This window comes from Phalangium opilio, unplaced genomic scaffold, assembly GCF_054372755.1.
Source record: "Phalangium opilio isolate 3A_F unplaced genomic scaffold, DU_Popi_V2 ptg000032l_1, whole genome shotgun sequence".
Classification (NCBI taxonomy): Eukaryota; Metazoa; Arthropoda; class Arachnida; order Opiliones; family Phalangiidae; genus Phalangium; species Phalangium opilio.
Window position 1 is genome coordinate 9,336,205 of NW_028324159.1, and position 10,823 is coordinate 9,347,027.

Below are 10,823 nucleotides of genomic sequence, written 5' to 3' on the forward strand. Positions count from 1 at the left end.
ATGTTTAAAAGTCAGATGCAACGCGAAGTACAAAAAAAAGTGATAATTTTCGTGAATTAACTAAAAAATATACATTGTTAACTTTAATAGTTACATTAATATTACCTTAAATGTTCATGATTTCCTATCTATGCATAAAAGTGAGACTCAATCTAAAGTACAAAAACAAGGTGATAATTGTTCGTGAATTAACTAATAAAATATACATTGTTAACTTTAATAGTTACATTAATATTAACTTAAAAGTTCAAGAGTTCCTATCTATGCATAAAAGTGAGACTCAATCTAAAGTACAAAGACAAGGTGATAAATGTTCGTGAATTAATTTAAAAGATAAACTTATCTTAACAATATTCATGTAAAAAGACTAACTTTTGTGTAAAAACATTGTTTTAAAAAAATCTTTTGAATTAAAATTTTACAGTTTTCATTATGTTTGGTTTTTTATTCATTATAAGGGATTTACTAACTTAATTGAATTCTTCAATGGATGGACTCGATAGTTTCTTATCTTAAAAATTACATTTAATAAATTTAAATTAAATGTTATAATATTGCAGAAATGCTAGCCCGAGAAATAAACACCAGTTACAAAACTAATATTGATTTAATACGCAAAATCAAATATAGGTGGCGCTTTTTTAAAGTACTCGATACTTTTGGTATCGAGTATTTTTTTCTCCGATACCGATACCCGGTATCGATTACAATGCTCAATACTCGATACCGGTATCGATACCAAAAATCTTCGATACTCCCAGCCCTAATTACTGAAGGGTGAGACCCGATTCCTTTAATATATTTAGGATATATTCCAAACACGTTAGGCGTTGATCCCAATCTTCACAAAGGGAGATTAAATCGTCTAAATAGTCAATTAATTGGAAATAATCAGCGTCTTCAAATATCTCGTCTATTAAACGCTGGAAAGAGCTAGGGCATTACAAAGCCCAAAAGGGAGTACGTTAAACTCGTACTTTCCCATATGAGTCACAGAAGAAGTTTTTGGTCTACTTTTAGGGTGAATTTCTACTTGCCAATAACCTGATTTTAGGTTAAGGGTGGTAATAAATTTAGGTTTTCCCACTCTAGCTAGCATATCCTCTATATTGGGCAAGGGATAAGGGTATTTTATGGTAACAGTATTTAGTTTTCTGTGGTCAATGCAAAACCGATAGGGTTTTCCCCGGTTTGTTTGATCAACTAAAACTACGGGCGAAGCCCAAGGAGATAAGGAGGATCTAATGATCCCGTCATTCAGCATTTCCAGAAATACATGGACCGAAATTATCGGAGACATATTCCTCTAACGCTAGAGGCAAGTTCTCTCTGTTTCTCCTTCTTAGGCGCCGTATTTTATAGCACCCTGTTAGAAATACAATCATCTCTGATTCAAGAGGGAGCTTTGAATACGCTACCTAGCGATTGCTACAAGAAGCTATGTTTATACACAGACTAAAAATATACTGTGGGAAAGTGTTTCTTATAGTCTTTGTAATAATGGCAGTCTGCTCTTCTTGTAGGGATTAACCAGAAGTGAATATTTAATCAAGTGCCTTATTTTTTAATCAAAATTGAGCAATAAATGGTCTTGAAAGGTTTTTTAAGTAAGTTACTAATTCTTCCACGTTAAGCATAATTGCAAACGCACCACAAACCAACCAGTGCACCATTGACAACTAGGCCTAGGTTTGCAGACGACGTCACGACGATTTTAAAGAAAGAAAAAAAATTGTTTGGCGTCACCATGGCAACGAAATTACCTATGATTCCAAAATTATTTTTCCCGCTGTCGCAGGAGGGTAAAATTTACTAGGCTTCCTTCTAGACTCCCTCCCCATTTACTCGGAGGCATTGCCTGTGGCGAAAAAAAGCCTCGTAGATAATTTCGGTTCATGTATTTCTGGCATTTCCCTAGCATGTTGTTCAATAATCTTTTTCTTCTCATCATTAACGCGATAAGGTTGAGATTTTATGGGCGGACTAGAACCCGTATGAATCTCGTGGAAGATTAGTCCTGTTCTTCCTACTTTATCGGAAAATAATTCAGGGAATTTTAATAATAGGGATTCTAATTGAAGACCTTGGTCATTAGAAATAGGGGCTGCGGAAACCACTTCCCTAATGTTATCTAATATTTCCTGCTTTACTGGATCTGTTTCCAATGGAATTGAAAAAGGGATCCTTCGGTTACCCACTAAACATTGTGAAGATTCAAAATCTAATTTAACCCTTTGTTCCTCTAGGAAATCTTGTCCTAATATAAAGTAACTAGTGAGGGAAGGAACAATATATAATTGAAGTAAAAAACACCCCAGCGCTTCATGCACAAAATATTATAGGGTCATTCAATGTGACATGAGCCAAGTCGTTAACCATGGGTCTGCGGATTTAGATGAAATTTGGCCCAAATGATGCTTTGGCTATTAGAAAAGAGTAACCGGAATAGTTTTTAAAAACATTCATCGATTTAATTTTTACGTCAAAATTTGTAAAACCCAGAAAAACGGTGTTTCTCATGAGTCATTTTGGTACCTTTTAGAAAGTATGCAATAACTTTCTAGTTTTGTGTGCGAATTCAATCAGATTTCCATATAACCAGGGGAATTGATTAAGCCACTCAAAATTACCTTATCTAGTTTTGTTCACGAGTTGCAAAAGCATTTTTGAGAAAAAATAAATTTTCGGGGGTTTCGTTCTTGGGCCTATGGAGAAAAACTTCCAACTCGAAAAGTCTTATAAATTATCCTGAACTATAGAGCTCGAAAAGACCTTTCCAACGGTGAATTAATATATTAGAGTATTTGATTAGTTAGAGCCTAAATGTTTAATTCAAATAAACACAAATTTTGCTTCAAAATATAAAATATTTATTTACTTTAATGGTAAATTACGTTTAGATGAAAGTATGAAACATTTTTTGAACTTGCTTAAGGCAATCATCATCGAGTTTTTAGTATCTTCTAAAATTGCTTGAAGCCTGTGTAATAAGCATATAATATTATTCAGTGAGACTAATTAAAGCACTCGTCAGTTTTCATAGGCCATCTGAGCAAATTCATCTGTAAGTCCCTCACCATAAATTTCAGCTTGAAATCGCTTTCATCCTTAAAGGAGGCCAGCACAAGGGCAACGTACCACTCTTGGTCGTAAATAGCAGCAACTTATTGTCCCACTGATATATCCAAAAAAGCAATAGTGTTTTTATCGTCATTTATCCCAATAAAAAATTTTGTGCTGTAAGTATCCGATGATACGCGGTACATTTCAATTTCACGTTTATTCAAGGGGACAAATCTGTGATGGCTTTTCGTTCTAATCACAGTAGAAGCTTTGGAAAATCTTTCCTCTAATATCTCTTTGTGAAGTTGAACTTCTTCTTAAAAACCCAAAAAAATCTTATCCCTTTAATGTTTTCTCTCGACCACTCAAAAAAGTTGATTCGGCGTGACTATTTTTCTGTAATAAGCATTCGCGAGAGGCCCTGGCTACAAGGCGTTTTGCCGTACCGTACTCCTATGCCGTCGCAAGCACTTTTGCCATGGCTGGTAGCGAAAAAGTTCCATTCTTCCTTTATTACAAAAACAATTTCGTGGTGACATAACTTAAAAAAAATTTTCTTCCTTTATTACAAAATCAATTTCGTGGTGACATAACTTAATAAAAATTTTACGATTTTTAAACTGTGAGCTTACACCATCGCTAAAGTAATTAATATCGTTAGATCCAGGAAGAAACGTTTTCAGATAATCGTGAATCGGTTTGATGAAACAGTTCCTCACTTTCGACCTTTTAAACCGCGTTTTAGGTCGGCTAATAGATACCTTTACTTTTACGTCATATCACATTACTGGACAAATTATACGCAACAAAATGTTAAACCCATTAATCACAATTTAACCGGGACATAACCTGATTCTCATAGCAACAAACTACAACAAAATTTCCACGATGAAACTTCAGAAATCATAAATTGCGTCGTTTCGTACTCTTTCGAACTTCGAGAATTTTCTGGGCGTCGTTTTGTTAAGCGAATCAGAAATTCTCAATTACAGCCCACTCGATCACGCTTGCTGTATAGCGTTGTGTCTGAACTAAAACACTTTTCATCGTACCAAATTTAGGCATTAAAAACTTTTTGGTAATAATAAATTGTATAAAGGCGGGTTTTTGGTCTAGTGGTAAAATTCAAGTTTACTTTTAGTTTGTGTTGTAGTCTTGTTTCCTCGTTTAGTCATGCAGGAGATTCGGTAATTTTTGGCATATGTCTAATGCCTACGGTTTAAGCCTTGTGACCCTCTAACACTCTGGGTACAGTTTTGGTATACTGTTTTTTCGACAATTTAGTTTCTCAATTATTGCCTTATTAATATGTGGAACAGGTAAGGATTTGAATTAACATTGAATCCATACCAGCTATAAATAAAAAGTTTTTTTATGGTCAGATTTGATGTTGTCGACAAATGACAAAAATCCTATGCTTACAATGGAAGGAATAATTGGCTTAAAATCATTGTGGCCAAAATATATCAAAAGGTTGCCTTTCCTGAAGCATAGAGAATCGCCGGATCAAATCACAAAACTTTTTGGCCCTTGTTCCAGGCAGTCATTTAATGAGGGGCAATTAATTCCGTGGAATGACCTACCAAGAACTACTCTTAATTTTGTGGTAGTTACTTCGTTTCTCACTACACCTTGATGAGGTAGATAGTAGGTTCCTGGCTTAATTGTTTCTAGCTCGTGTTTGGATACTATTTCTACTATGTTTTTTTCCAGTTGGTCATCGATGACCTTTTTGTATTCAAGAATAATAGAGGGGGTCCTTTTCGAATTTTTTAACTAATCCCTCGTATCTCCTTTCAGCCTGGGATAGATTGTTTGGTAATCTATCTCGGCTTACGCTCCATGGGAACTTGACCTCGTATCTTCCCTCTTTGAAAGTGATTTCGTTGAATAGTTGGCCTATTGTTGCCTCGTCTTTATTGTAGGATATTTCTTGGCTTTGTATGCCCAACCCTTCCAACTCAAAAAAAATTCTTAAAGCTATGTCCACCTGCTTATTCCCCGCGAATAAAGCAACATCTGAATTTGAAACTGGGCCGTTTCTCCCCGTGGGTCCATGCAACGCCCATCCTAACATTGTTTCCATTGCAACTAGATTTGGTTTTAATCTAGTCATATTGATAGTGCAAATAGACCAATAGAAATCACCCCCTATCAAAATTTCTATATCTGAGTCGTGATTTTTCCACCCATGCGTGTTGTCCGCAAGTTGTAAGCCTTTTTCTTCCATTACCGTGACTAATTCAGGGCTTTTTAGTGACGTAACGGCGGAGCATATGAATGGAATTTCAGTTAGGCTTATTTCTATTTGTTTTTCAGCTATTTCCCTGTTTTGTAAAACTACCTTAACCTTTTTGCATAGTTTTGATTGTGGTTTTTCATTTCCGATACTATAAAGTTCCAATTCTTGTTCACCTACTACTGGGAGATTTAATTTTCGTGATGGGCTTTCTTTGATGAAGCTATTTTGACTCCCCCATCAAAGAGGCACCTAGCTAATTGATTGTTTTGATTGTTATAAGGGTTTTTTGTCATTGCTAATGCAGTTTGTAATAACACTATATTTTCCCCTTGTTGGTTTGAGCTAAACTACACGAGGCGATTGTTTTATCTCAGTCTCTGTGTTTGGACTTTCTTTATAATTTTGGGGATCCCTAATTTGATTCACCCGAGGGGTCCGACGCTCCTTCAAATCTCGTACAGTAGAAGATTTTAAATCTTGAAATCTTAAAAATCTTCAAAATCTTTCAAATCCCAGAAAAATCTTTTAATCTTTCAAATGTAAGAAAATCTTTCAAATGTAAGAAAATCTTTCAAATGTAAGAAAATCTTTCAAATGTAAGAAAATCTTTCAAATGTAAGAAAATCTTTCAAATGTAAGAAAATCTTTCAAATGTAAGAAAATCTTTCAAATGTAAGAAAATCTTTCAAATGTAAGAAAATCTTTCAAATGTAAGAAAATCTTTCAAATGTAAGAAAATCTTTCAAATGTAAGAAAATCTTTCAAATGTAAGAAAATCTTTCAAATGTAAGAAAATCTTTCAAATGTAAGAAAATCTTTCAAATGTAAGAAAATCTTTCAAATGTAAGAAAATCTTTCAAATGTAAGAAAATCTTTCAAATGTAAGAAAATCTTTCAAATGTAAGAAAATCTTTCAAATGTAAGAAAATCTTTCAAATGTAAGAAAATCTTTCAAATGTAAGAAAATCTTTCAAATGTAAGAAAATCTTTCAAATGTAAGAAAATCTTTCAAATGTAAGAAAATCTTTCAAATGTAAGAAAATCTTTCAAATGTAAGAAAATCTTTCAAATGTAAGAAAATCTTTCAAATCTAAGAAAATCTTTCAAATCCAAGAAAATCTTTCAAATCTAAGGGAAATAATTAAATCCCAGAAAATCTTTCTAATCCTTGATAAATCTTTCCAATCTCACAACTTCCATAAATTTTAAAAATTGAAAAAAAATAATAAATAAATTGAAACATTCCCAATCTTTCAATCTTCATCCCATATACTCCCTTCAATCTTGAAATTATTTCGAAATTTTCATTCTTCAACTCAACGTTCAAATGATTCTCATGTTTTAAATCCACACGGAAAGTTATACCACGTGACTGCTACATTTCTTGAAGCGTTCCCCTACCTGACTACATAAAGTCCGTATGTTCCGGGGGGAAGCAGTCATGAAGGGAATGCTTCCCTCCCACGAAAGGACTTTATATTCTCTTCCATTTACTAGCCTTGAGTCAAGCGTTCCATAACTTCCATTCCACTTCCCCATTTTGGACGATACCAAATTGACTGTTTTTAAAGGGGTAGTAACTAGTATCGCACGAAATAAAGTTATAATATATGGCATGTTTTCAAAAGAGTTGTTTAAAATAACTAAGCCTACCGAAAAAAGGTCTTAAAATTAATAATATCATATGGCTTTCAAATTCTAATCCCAAAACAAATCTTCAAATCCTCTAATAAATCTTCAAATTATCGAATCCCTGGACAATTTTTTAAATTTATATCTATATAAACCCTTACTGACTGAATGATTTATTTATTGGCTACTAATAGTTCTTATAAGCCACTAGGGCTCGGTTAGTACCTCAGAAAAAAAAAGAAAAAAAATAGTTAAATTTAGATATCAGTATTAAGGTAAATTACAGTGGGTGGACAAGTTAAATTTTAAAGTAGAAAGGGCAGTTGAATTTGAATTAGAAGGGGCAAGTTAGATTTAAATTCAAGAGGACAAGTTGATAGACTGATAATCAAGGCTCAGCCTTCGCCAACATTATTATACAGGCCTGAGCGCGCTATCTCGGGAAAGGGAGTAAAGGCGTATTTGGGCACCACGCATAGGTGGCGCTTTTGAGAACCTCTTACCTCCCGCGAAGTTTAAAACCCAGAAAAACTGTGGGTAGAGGGATGAACTTGGGTAATTGAAAACTACGAATTATTAGAAATCTAAGGGAATGGTTTTAAGTAATATATTTAAAATATAAAATAAGTCATTTGTAAATGAATTTTTTTTATTTGTCTTATGTTTGTAGCAAGTTTTTCATCACATTTCAAAAATAGGAATGTTAAAACATGAAATTGTTTTTGACTTCTTTTAAACTAGTATCACATTTTTAAGCAGTGTCACATTTTAAAAATATTAATGTTAAAACATGAAATATTTTTTTTGACTTCTTTGAAACAATTATCACATTTTTAAGTAGTGTTACATTTTAAAAATAGGAATGTTACAACATAACATATATTGAAACAACATCAGACTTTTTTATCACATTTTAAATTTAAAACTATGAAAAAGTGTTTTTAACTTTGGTATAACATCACATTTAAATTTATCACAATTAGAAACTTGTACTACAATGGCATTTTAAAAAAAATATCCTTTAAATTTTTAAGATTTTCCTAGATAAAGGTTTGTTATTTAGATTCTTTTTTTTTCTCATTACGATCAGACGCATCACACGCATAGTTGCTCAAAAGGGGCCGAAGAAACTTTTCTAGTAAAAGTTGTGAAAGTTTTGAACTGCCTATATATCTCTTCAAAGTTGTACGATGTGGCAATTGTAAAATCTTAAGATCTCGCATAAAACAATAGGCATTCGGTGATTTTTTGAATATCAAGCAACATATTCTCAGAGTTGCCTCCTGATAAGGAAACGTTTTCTCCCCAAAAGCTTGAAATTGTTCTAAAAGGAACTTTGCTTGAGTATTATTGGCTAGACATTGCTCCTTAATTTTCTTCAATTGCAAAATATCTTTACTAAGCAGTTCTTTCTTTAAATTCTTATTTGCAGTAGTCAGATTTTTAGTCTTCTTCATTTGAGCTTGAAAATTCAAATTTAATTGTTGACACACTTTTTTCCCTGCTTTCACTGTTTCCAGTTGAGTTGACTATATGGTTTTTTTGATTTTCATTACCACTAAGAGATTCATGGTGCCCAAAAGAGCAAGGGACTGTGGCAGGAGAAAGATCGTCATGGGTCTCGTTACATCTTGTAACAGGAGAAATGTTACTATTTGGTGTAGGGGACAAAGTTTCGGTGTTGGCCAATTCATTTGAAAAATTAAGCGTCCTTGAAATTGAATGTCTGGAATTTGACACATTCTCAATTGATGATAGAGGGGTTCTAGTACAATCCAATTTTGTTCTTTTGGGTGATAACTGCCTAGATGGCGAATTTTTATTGAAAAATACATTTTTTTCATAATGACTAATATCATCTGTAGGAACTTTTTCAAATATTGCACAAATCCAATTCTTTCTTCTCTCAGGTTCTTTAGGAAATGAATGAAAACTGTACTGTACTCTATCTTCATTTTGGCTTCTCTTTTTACTCTTCGTTCCAGTACTTTCATTACATGAGGGTACTACGCATTTTATAGCCATCCTGTCCATACTTACGAGCACTAGAAAATAATATTACTATTTTACTCAAGCTAATAAGTAGAACCATGCACGAATAACTTAAAAATTTAATACGCTCCTAATTTAGAGAGGCCGATTTAGAGTTAATGTTGCAATATTTAGGAAAAGTATCAGGGTAAAAACAAATCTAATTAGCAATATGATAGAAAAGGCTCCAATTTATCTATTTTGTTAATAACAACCACCAAAACAAGTTAAAAAGACTAAGAATTTCGCTAAGCCTTAGCTTATCTAGTTATTTGAAAATTTGGATTTCCTTCACAACTTATATGTAAATATTACTACATTTTCTACATTAAAAATATTTACTGATTTTCAATTTTAATATACATCGCACTTCTTAATTTATTTTACAACGAAAATTTAACTTACACTCTGCTGAAACTTTCGAAATTCATCCACCGTCCCAACTCCCAAGACGTAAATGTTGACGAAGAAATAACCGAAAAGCGACGCAAATATTTTCAAATTTTTGCTCGTGACGTCAGTTTGTGACGTCTGTCTGTGACGTAGGAGTATCTGAAAAGCGCCCCTTGCGGATGCATTCGGCGAATTCAAAGATACCGGAAAAAATCTCGGAAAAGGAGCGCGCTCAGGCCTGGATAATAATGTTGGCGAAGGCTCAGCCCAAACCGCTTGCCCTAGAAGGCTGAAAATTTGCAGAAACGCTACTCATAAGTAGTAGGCGCGTACTAAGAAATACTTTTCCAATCCGCCGCCATCCTAATAAATGCGGCCTAGAAATGTAAAAACACTTCTCTACGAAACAGAGTCCGCGCGTTTCAGCGGATTTCACAAATATTTAGTACACTGGTTTCCTTTAATGATAAACTTATGCTGAAAGCTATAGACGGGCTGAAAGGTCTTTCGGGTGCTCTTTTTTGCCATCTTTTTAAATAGCGGCCAAAAACTTCAAAACCATTCTTTATGGAATAATGTCAGTATGAAAAGCAATAAAAAATGTCCCGACGGGCTGACGGGCAACGCCGAGTGCCTTCGCTCCTAGGGTGCTACAAAAATATTAGTCATCAGTAAAATATACCCACTCTTTATATCGTTTTGGTTCTTATTACACGCATCCTAAAGCAACGGAGAATTCATCTTTCAACGTACCAAGTGTACCTATGGGAGAGTAAGGTATATAGGAATCTACGGAAGATAAGATTTTGAACGCTGCTTCTGCACCTAGGGGAGACCCAGGTATACTTCAAACAAAACAGGAGCAAGATCCTAATTTAAATTATTTACACAAGAAAAACCTGCGTACCAATCAAACAATGGACAGCACATTTTTATCTAAGGAAAATCTAGATACCCAAAAAAGAGACGTAACGTCTAGAATATTTAACTAGACAAATTAAGAATCAATTAATAAATATAGTTTTGTCCAAGGGCCGTCAAAAAGTAACTTCTTCATAAAAATGACAGGTGGTTTTGCGAATGAACTTTTGACAGAGGTTTTGATGAGATGTTCACGATACCCAATATATTCCACCTCAATGCCACTGTCTGTGAATCCTAAAGGTGGTCATACCTATTTAAGCTCCTAAAACTGAAAAAAAAAGATGTATTAGTTTCAGATAGAATATGTTGGTGAAATACAGGTAGGTATCGTACGACTTCAGGTGCAATTAAAAGAATTTTTTACTTACAGCCTGGAAATGACCAGAGAATGGATTCAAGATTTTCAAACCGCGTTTTCGAGGTATCAGAGAGAGCAGCGAATATGCAACTGTACCGCTTCATTACCTTCGTGATGACAGTTTAGTTAAATGCCGATGACATGGCAATGCTAAGAAATCTGGTAGGCTATTTTCCTACA